The sequence below is a fragment of the Marmota monax genome, unplaced genomic scaffold (assembly GCF_021218885.2).
Source record: "Marmota monax isolate L192 unplaced genomic scaffold, Marmota_monax_Labrador192_F-V1.1 WCK01_AAM20220418_F8-fsc00102, whole genome shotgun sequence".
Lineage (NCBI taxonomy): Eukaryota > Metazoa > Chordata > Mammalia > Rodentia > Sciuridae > Marmota > Marmota monax.
The window spans coordinates 3,678,411-3,688,774 of record NW_026692494.1 but is presented as its reverse complement, the minus strand read 5'-3'; positions in this window follow the sequence as shown (position 1 = coordinate 3,688,774).

Below are 10,364 nucleotides of genomic sequence, written 5' to 3'. Positions count from 1 at the left end.
CTGGGAAGCGCGTGCTGCCAGCCCTGGGCAGCCGGGCCGGAGCCCTAGGAGGTGGCGCTCAGAAAGGCTGAGCGATGGACGCAGGTCACACAGCCCGGTGAGAGGCCAGAGCAGAGCGTGGGCGCTGGCCTCCCCCGTCCACGGAGCTACTGACCGCACGTGTCTCCCTCCGACGGGGCGGACGGGGCACCGGGACGGCCCTGGCTCTCACAGGCCTCCACAGTCCACGCGGTGCAGGGCCGCCTGGGAGCCAGGCAGGGCCCCCGCGAGGCCAGCACCGAGGGACCCTGGCTGGGCACCCAAGCAGGTGATGGAGCCCCTTGGGCCTCAGTCTTGTCTGTCCAGGGGCCACCAAAGTCCCCTCTTCCACACACAGATGCTGCCAAGACGAACCAGAGTCCTCAGCGTCCGGGCCACTGCCACCTGCGGGCCAGGCTGCGCCCCAGGGCCTTGGCACAGCTGCAGCCCGTCTCTGGGCTTCTCATCTGGGCTATGGCCAACCGTCCCCTCCTTGATGGTACCGTCCTTAGTGACAACCCCAACCTCTTCCCCGGGGTCCCTCTCTCTCCCACTGCCCTCTGATGGGCCAGCTCTGGCCAGTGACTGTCCCCGCCGCTGCCCCAGGTGACCCCAGCACAAACCAGAGCTGGCTACAGCTGACCAGTGCCCCCCAAGGCCTTCCTGTCCCCACGGGGCTCTGCCCTCGGCCGCACCTGCTGGGCCAGAGCAGGAAGCGGGGGCGGCCACTGCCCAGGGCCTCGGCCAGACATGTCCCGCAGGCGGCAGGGCCAGCTGCACGGTGACCTGGCCCCGTCCTCACAGGGGTGGGGGCACTGGCTCTGGGAGGCCCCTGATCCCAAGGGCAGTGCGACCCCAGGCCACCGCACACTGGCCTCAGGCCCAAGGCCGAGTCCCCGAGGCACAGGACACTCGGCCACCTCTGGTGGCCCAGCTCCCAGCAGGTAACCACGCGGCCCTCGCCCCCCGCACGGGACCCTGCTGGCCCTGGCCTGTGGCCACCGGCAGCCCCGTGGTGGCCGCTGAGCCCCAGGAGAGGCTGTCCAGCGGTGCCAGCCGTGGGCAGAGCCGTATCCGGGCTACTTTAAAGGGGCTATTTCTAGAGGCCGAGGGGAGAGCGCGGGGGCGGGAGGAAGGAGCGGCTGCGGGGACAACGGCCGTGGGGACAATGGGCCGCGGGAAGGGGCAGGAGCAAGGGCACGGCCACCTGGTCCAGCCAGCCCAGGGGCCACGGCCAGCGCAGGCACCTCCAGCCTCGGCCCCTCCCAGTGGACGGGCCAGGCCTGACCCACCCCCGCAGGGAGCCCCACTGGGCCCCACACCGCGGACACAGGGGACACAGGGGACACAGGGCTGCCCTCGGCAGGCGACACAGCTGGCTCAGGCCCAGCAGGACAGGGACAAGGCAGGGCCTGGGGGAAAGCCTGGACGTCCCGGGGCCTGCGGAAGGCAGCAGAGGCCTGGGAGAGTCAAGGGGGGGCTGTGTGCACAGCCGCCTCGTCAGATCGCACAGAGGGTTTGTGCAAAGGCCCTGGGGCAGGACAAGCCTGGTGAGCTGAGGCTCACCAGAGGGGAGGGGACGGGGGCAGTGCACAGCAGGGCCCTGAGGGCAGCAGGAAGCCGGGAGCCGTGGAGGACTGTGGGTGGCGAGGGGCCGGACCCAGGTGCTCAGAGGAGCTCAGGCTGCGGTGGAGGCTGGGGGAGGCTGGGCCAGGCAGAGGCAGGAGGCAGGATGGGGAGGACAAGCCCCGGACGGCAGCCGTGGACCAACAGGCCGACCCCCAGGACAGGCCCGCCTGCGGCCTGGCGCACAGTAGGTGCGCAGTAGCCGCGAGCACTCTCCTAGGGTCTGGCCCACCCGTCCTGGACCTGGGCGGGCGCCCCCCACTGTCCTGCTGCAGCGGTAGGACGGTCCCCTGGTGGGGACGAGGGGGGGCAGGACGTCTGCTGCCGTGTGACCTGGGCAAGCCACTCGCCCTCTGGGCCTCGATTCCCTTCTCTGTGGGCCTGCACCCGGCGTGCGCCACGCTGGCCTCGCACCGCGTCCTCCTCTTCACCGCCACCGGGGACCGCGAGCCGGATCCCGGGGCACAGGCAGGAGCAGCCTTGTCGCCAGGGACCACCAGGTCCCGTGTTCACATGTCGCCATGGACAGGACCAGGCTGGCCGGCCAGTGCCAGCAAACTCACAAAGGAATGGAGCCCACATGGGCCTTGGAGGAAGACGTTGGGCTCTTTCCACCTTTTCCATCCCTCACTCTTGTCCGTGATCACTGTCCCCATGGTCCAACATGGCGGCCAGAGTACCTGCCATCACCTCCATAGTCCAGATGGGAGCAGAAGGGAACATGGACCACCCTCTTTAAAGGCATTTCCAGGAAATCGTCCTCATTTATCCCAAAACGAACAGATGGCGTAGCCAGCTGTAGGCAGGGGACACCAGGAGATGTCGTCCCCTCCAGGTGACCATGTGCTCAGATAAACATCACAGTTCAGCTGTAACAGAGGGGAATGAAGGGACACTGGGACCGCGGCCCGTGGGGCCTGGTCTTAGGTGTCCACCCCGAGGTCAGCCTGCAGACACAGGGACGTCATCGGGGCCACCCTGCCTCGCCCACGATGCCTCCATTCACCCCCAGGTCTGCCCTCCCCCAGCAGAGGCCCCGCCCACAGTGGCCACAAAGGCCACAAAGGCCACAAAGGCTGGACAGACCTGCCGCCCGCGTCCCCCAAGCACCGGGCACTCCCATCCCGCCTCATGCCCACCAAGGCCCGGGCCGTCCATGTCCTTCCCCTCGGGGAGCGGCCGTCAGGGGCGTGGGCCAGCTGCTGAGTTTCCGAGGTGGCCTTGAAGTGTGATCCTCCTGCCGTGGCCTCCCGCGTCACCTGGGAGACAGGCGGTGCCCTGTGCCCAGTCTCCTCAGTTTTGGAAGAGAAATCGCCCGGGGCCGCGAGGGCCCTGCACAGGGGTCTGGAGGCCCCGGGGCGACCTCGGCACCGACAGAGGTCACAGTGACCCCAGCATGGAGGGCTCTGGCCACGCTGGTGGGACTCGGTGTCCCCGTGGCGGATGGTGCCTCGCCCAACCCCTGCCCGCACCAAGCAACTGGGCCAGGCTGCCCGCGGCTGGGTCCCTGCAACGCCTGCCCCGAGGCCCCGGGTGGCTTCCAGAGGAGACCACAGCCCCAGCAAGGAAGCCACTGGCCCCGGTCACGCTGCACGAGGGGCTGGCCAAGTCCCCAGATCCGGCCCCAGAAGGCCAGTTCTCTGCTGGCCACTCCAGCGCCTCCTGTCCCCTCTGGTCAGACGTGGAGGACGTGGTGTGGACATCAGGGCTGGGGGGCTTCGAGTCATCTGTCCCTGCCTCTGTGTACTTTTGGGGTCCCAGGCCCTTTGGGCTTCTTCCCAGGAGGGGGGACATCTTGTGGCTTGGTCCCCAACCCCTTAACACCTGTCCTTGAGGCCAGCTTGAGGTCAACGGCCACCCACCACTGCTCTGCACCAGAAGCCACAGCTGCACAGGGCTCAGAGAGGGCAAGGCTGTGCCTGAGGCCACACAGCACCTCTCCTCGGGCCGGGGTTCCTGGGCGCCCTGCACAGGGACAGCGAGATGGGCCTCAGGTGTGGCCACCGCCTGCAGCCACATGTGTTCCCAGTGCCATCAGAGCAGGGCGAGGGGCGCTGGCCAGGACCTGCCGACTTGGGCCTCCCGCGGCGCCGGCCTGGTGGGCACAAGCAGCCGCTGCCGGGGTGGGGGCTGGGGGCGCCCGAGGGCCAGACGGCGACTGGAGAGAGGCCTGGGGGGTCGGTGGTGGGGACCAGAGGGCTGCGGGGACCCTGTGGCACAGGGGTGACCTGGCAAGGAACGGCAGGGGGATGGCCTGTGCGGCCCGAGTGGACGGGGCAGCGGTGAGAAAATCAGGAGGCGAGGAGCAGAGGAGGACGCGGGGGGCCGTCCAGAGAGGGAGAGCACCTGCCCCAGGGTCACACAGCTCCTCAGCAACAGCTCCCGAAGCAAAGAGGTCAGCTCCCCGACGCTCAGCGGGGCGGGGCCACCCTGACCGCACGCCGCGGGGGCGGGGGACGTCATCAGCCTGTCCCTGCTGCCGCCACCGCACCACTACTGGCCCGGGTGCAAAATGAGGCCGCGGGCTCCTCCCTCAGAAATCCGGAATTCTGCGGCCGGGCCAGGCGGGCCCTGAACAGCCCCCGCGTCCAGCCCCGTGTCCACCCTGCGCTGGGCAAAGGGCAAACGGGCCAAGGTGGCGCCAGCGTCAGGCCGACAGCTGAACTGGACCTGCTGCCGTGCCACGGGCTCCACGGGCACCGAAAAGCCTCCCTGGGCCTGGACAGGGTCCGGCTGCTGTCCCACCGCTGAGCCTCTCCCTGCCTCCGTGTCCCCAACTGCAGGACAGGGCGCCTCAGGAAGGGGGGCCGGGGTGCAGGCAGGCGGCTCCCCCAGGGCCTGGGTCCCCAGCGCCCGGCTGCAGAGAAGAAGGTGTCCCTGCGCCATGACACCAGGGGACCCAGGAGGCCGCAGGCGAGTGTCCCACGTCACAGATGGGGGAACGCGGCTCGGGGAGGCGAGGTGGGTCCCCGTCCCCAGGCCCCACAGCACCGCAAGCCCTGCCCCTGTGTCCTGCGGGGGTGGCCCCAGAGCTGTCCGGGCCGTGCACTCAGCCCAGCTCCTGCAGTCAGCTGGGCACGGGACAGGGACGACTGGCCCCGTGACCGGGTGCCCTGGCCCAGCAAGGGGACACACGGGGGCCACGGTTCCCGGCCCTGTCCGCGGGGCCTGGGCCTCCTCAGGGACTGATGTAACGCAGGTCGAGGCTCTGCCCGCTGACCGCTGCCACCTGGGCCCTGGCCTCAGACTCACTCCCGCGAGCCACCAGGGCCTCAGGCTGCCGAGGAGGTGGCTGGGCTCTGACCCCACTTCACAGCCCAGGACACCGAGGTCCCGAGGACAGTGGAGCCGCCAGGGGCCACGGGCCTGCCGCCGGGAGGGCTGTCCACCACCAGGTGGCCTGGGTGTCCGGCCTCACAACAGCGTCCTGAGGACAGAGAGGCAGGCAGAACCCACCAGTGCTGCCCCTGGGAAGCCCGGCCACAGGCTGCGGGGACACTCGGGGGCGGGGCCGCTGCAGACGGCCTGGTCCCCTGTCCCTGGAGAAAGCGGCCACCCTCACAGACGCGGGGTTCATGTTGCCACGTCTTCCTACCCTGTCGCACCTTCAGGCTGGCGCGAGGTCCCAGCCTGCCCTCCTGAGCCAGGCCTGGGCTGTGCAGGCAAAGCTGTGTGGCTTCAGGAAAGTTCCTCTCCCTCTCTGGGCCTCAGCCAGCTCAACTGGCAGCCTCCACAGCTGATGTGACAGGGGGCCCTGCTGGGCCAGGGGTTGTTAGCCCCGGGGAGGAGGACAGTCCTGTCACCACCAAGCGGGTCGGGCTGTGCGGGGCTGTCACGGTGCAGGAGCCTTCAGTTTAGAAAGCACGTGGGGTGGGGGTTGGTGCTGGGTGGCGGCTGGGTGCGGTGGCCCTGGGCCGGAGCCTCAGTAACACAAAGCTGTGCTCTCGCCACAGCCAAAGGGACGTGTTAGAGATAAATAAACGCAGCTGACGGATGGACAGACAGACGGAGGCTCACCTCCAGAGGAGGGCACCGAGGCAGGGGGTCTGTGTCACCAGGGCAGGAAGGCAGGCCGGGGTCCAAGGCTCAGCTCCCGCGGGGCGGCCGGATCAGGGCCACGACGCGGGGACACCCCAGCTCACCGCGGTGTCATCCCATGGCTCCCGGCACCCACCCTGCAGGGGCCGCAGGGAGCCGCCGCCGGGGTCCCTCTGAGGAGCAAGGAAGCTCCGTGGGGTCCCGCGGGGCAGGAGGGGCACTTGGCACCCACCCCACCGCCCAGGGTAGGTAAGCGAGGACCCTGCGGCAGCCCCAGCACCAGGCTCCAGGCGCCACTCTGAGGACGGCCGCCCACAAGCCTGGGGACGGGCCCAGTCGCCCTCCATTTTACAGATGAGAAGAGCAGACGCCCAGAGAGGCTGAAGCACTCTCCTGAGATCACACAGCCTTGGGCAGAGCCTTGGCCAGGGCCCTCTGAAGGAGGCTGGAGCCCTGCAGTCCCCTCCTGTCGGGCAGAGACCCCTGAGGGTCCAGAGGGCAGGCATCCACCTGGGGTGAGTCCCCACACCGTCGCCTGCGGGCTGTGTGGCCTCGGGCCAGTGCAGACGCCTGTCTGCGGGCGCCTCACTGTCCCTCTCTGAAGCACAGGGCCGGTGGCAGCGACCTCGCTGGCGGGCTGAGGGGCAGGGCAAAGGGCGGCCCTGCTGGCTGAGCGGAGGGCCTGGCCCGGCCGACACCAGGAGCCAGGGCGGCTGTGACCATCCTGACACCCCCTCATTTGCTAATCACGGGGTTAACTAGAAGTGGCACTAAATCACACCCACAGGCGGGTGGCCCTGCATCTCCACCAGCACCCCCTCACCCACAGCGGCCACCCGGCCCTCTCCTCGCAGCCTGCCTCTTCCAGAGCTGTGGCCACTCCAGCCTGCGGGTCCCCAACGGAGACACCAGGAGTCCTGGAAAAGATTCAGCTGACACCGGACGTGCTGAGCGCAGGGAGGCGCTGCCCCCACACCTTCTCAGGTCACCGCTTGCCCAACGCAGGCCGGAAATGTACGATTTTGGAGACGACAGGACACAGAGAGGTCAGGCAACCTGGCCCAGTTTGCACAGCGCAGGTTGTGGCTGTGGAGTTGGTGGCTCAAGTCAGAGCATCGCCCAGGAAACAGAGGGTAACCTCGTTTGGCGAGCAAAGATCCCCGCACAAAGAAATGGAGGGACAGAGGTCACCCGGGGAGGGAGGGAGGAAAGAGAAAACCAGGAGAAACAACTGGAACCTTCAGCGGGGGCAGGTGGCCCACCCGCTTCCCACAAAGACCAGCGGCCAGGAAGAAGAGAAGAGCTTCAAACGCAGCCGGCCACCCGGACATCAAGAGCAGACGGACAGAATCGGCCCCTTCGGGAGGGACATTTGTCAAGGCCAAGGGTGGGGGAGTCACTGTGACCCAGAAACCCGAGCTCCCAGCCCCCCAGCGGGGATCTGTGGGAAGCAGAAGGGACAGGGAGGGACCAACCCGGGTCTATTTTCAGGTGTGGAATCCTCTGGCCTCCGCAGGAGAGCTGCCTGTTGGGGAGCAGGAGATTCCGGGGCCCAGAATAGCAGCAGCCCCCAGGCCCGGCTGGCCAGGCTGGGGGGGGGGGCAGCAGCTCCGAGGAGGAGGGGAGGAGGAGGAGGGGAGAGAGAGAGAGAGAGGGACAAAAATAAGGCGACGTGAAGTCCAGGCGTCCGTGAGTCACCGCGGCCGTCCCGCCGAGCGAGCGAGCCACAGCGCCCCACGCACGCCCCCGCCTGGAGACACCAGCCAGCGCGCCGGCCGCGGGCCTTTCCTGGTCCCTTTTCTCTTTTCCTCGCGGAGCCGCGGATGGGATCGGGACTCTGTGGCCAGGCAGGCGACGCCACCGCCAAGGCAGGGCCCGATTTTTTCTATGGTGCAACAAATGCACAGTTTAATTTCAACTTCATTCTTCTTGTTATTTTAATATCTTTTCTTTCCTTAAAAAGGGGGAGAGTGGAGCCACCGTAGACTCTCAACACCCCTGAATCTCAGGTCCGAGAGAGACCTCAGCTGCCACCTACTTCCTGTGCAACCTGGCGCTCCGACCCGCCCTCTCTGGGCCATCCTTTTCAAAGACAGCTGCAATCTCTTCCCGGGGCGGTCAGCCAGCCTCGCCTCCGAAGCCAGCGGCTCCAGTCATCGCTCCCCTCCCCACAGTCCCCCGCATTCAGCATGTCAAAGTGCCCCCTGGTGATCGAGTAGCCGGCCAAGCCTCAGCCCGCCGGGCCATCCAACAGCTTTTGGATTCGGGTGGAAAAAGACAAAATTAAGACTCTGCGAGGCTGGACCTCGCTGCCCGCACGGGCTTTGTCGCCGGCCTCGGCAGGGCTGCGCACTGGGCGACGCGAGCCTGCCCTCTCTGCGCCAGGGCCACGGCGCTCTGCCAGGAGAGCGGCCGGGGTCCCTTCCAATCCGGACCTGGCCTCTGCCGCAGGGAAGGGCGGCGAAGGGCACCGGGAAGGCTTGGCGAGGGGCTCCAGGCTCCGGGAACGGGGCTCTGCGCGCCCCTGGGAGCACAAGCCCAGGGAGTCCCAGGACGCGGAGGAGGCCCCGCAGGCGCGCCCTGGGCCCCGGACGCCCGGCAGGAGCCGGCACAGGGAGGCCCCGCCACACCCCAGCCGCGCCGGGTCCTCCCTGGCTGCGCCCAACTCCGGAGAGCAGCGCGCTCTGAGCCCCAAACACAGCTTCCCGCGCTCCCTGAACCCGCTGGGTTTATAAATATCCGCCTTTATTTTTAGGGTTCCTCCGCTGCCCCCACCCCGGCTCTACGCCCCCGCCGCCCCCCACGCGGCGGCTGCTACCGACGCAGCCGGTAGGTGAACCCGGGGCCACCAGCCCGCCGCGCTGCGCCACGGCCACAGCACCTCCGCCCAGGGCCCGTCACCTCGCTGACCCTCATTCCGTCCACGCAGCCACCAGGAGAACCAGCGGAGCCACAGGTCTCTGGGCTCCGCGGCGGTGGCTGGAGGAACCCGCTACTCACACACCTGCAGGCCCAGAAGGCGAGAGGGGAAACCGAGTCACTCCAGGGACCGGGCCGAGGGACCCGCCGCCTGCTCCGACCCAGGGCTGGGCTCCCGAAGGAAAGGGGCACCCAGGTGCCGCCAGGGCGCACCCCTGTCAGATGCTACCACTGAGTCCCTGGTTCCAGGAGGCTCCCCTCGCTCCACTGCGTCCCCGAGTGGGGGGAAGGCCTGGTGTCTCCTAGAGGGACGGACAGACAGACAGGAAGAGGCCAGGACTCCGTGGGGAGTGGGATAAAATTGAAGAACCGGAGGCTGCAGCCCTGAGCGGCAGGAGGCAGCGGGAGGGTTAGTTTTGCGCTGGCAGCTCCAGGAGCCTGGGGCCAGGCGCCCACCACCCACCAAGGTCAAAGGCCTGCCAGGGACCCTGGGAGGGGCGATCCCCCAGGGGCCAGCCTCAACCTGGCAGTGCCCTCCAAGGCCACACCGGGCCAGGCCACAATCACCTGTCACCTGCTCCCGCAGGAAGGGGGCTTCAGGCCAGCAGACTACCTCCTGGGACAGCATCTCAGGATGGCCACTGACCCCCGCAAGCCTCTGTCACCCCCTGGGGGACCGATGTCACCAACCCAGCTACACGGCAGGAATAGAAAAGCCATGAGCTCACCAGGCTGGGTCCCCCGCGACCTTCTGTTTGCCTCAGCCCAATTACTCCAACTCTCAGGGCAGCGAGCGCAGCGGGCGCCGGCCCCGGGGGGTTGCTGGGGCTCCCCCCCCAGAAGTGCACCGTCATGATGAAGGTGCCCCCCGGGTATGGGGACAGGGCAGGACAAGCTTTCTGGGGGGAAGAAGGCAGACACCAATGGAAGGGAAGCAGAAGGAGACGTTGGGGGGACACTGGAGCGGGGAGGGGGTCAGCCAGGAAACTCGGCCCCCACTGGGGGCACTAGCATTTGAGGGCGGGAAGCAGCACCCCCATTCCCAGCTGCCTGCCTGCCTTCCTCCGCCAGAGTATCAGCTGGCACAAGAAGAGAAGAGCGAGGGACAGAAGGCAGGCGAGACTGGCAGGGGGAGGGGGCACAAAGGCAGGGGGACCCTGGGAGGGGGAGGGGAGCTATGCAAATGGCAGAATCGACTGAGTCCCTCGGCCATTAATAAAAGCTCCAGCAGTGGCAGCTGGTGTCACAGGAGCAAGGCACAAGCTGACTCCTCTCAGGGCGTGAGGCAGCAGCACTGACGGGGAAAGAGGGCACCCCAAACAAAGAGGGGTCCATACCCCTCACACCCCAGGGACAGCATGGCCAGGGACATGAATACAGCCAGGATCCTGGCAGTCAAAGTCTGGGTGGAGGCAGGGGGCCCAGAGCGGTGGGACCCTGTCCTTGGGACCCTGGGGACCCTCTGGCTTTGTCCCGGCTTCTCCCAAGTCCCTTGCGCACAGATTGGACAGGGCACCCGGGACCCCCCCTCACCAGCAGCCTTGGCCAGGCTGGTTCTGCAGGGGCTGGCCCCACTCCTCGGCTGAGTCGGGGACAGGGGAATCCCAGCTGAGGCTGGAAGGGGGAGGGGAGCCCCCAGAAGACAAGCTGGGGTGGCTTGTTAATTTGGGGGTAGTGAACTCGAAGCAGAATTGCAGAGGAAGGGCACCCTCTAAACCTGGGCATCAGGGGGCCGCGGGAGGAGGAGCTGAGACGGGAAGGGG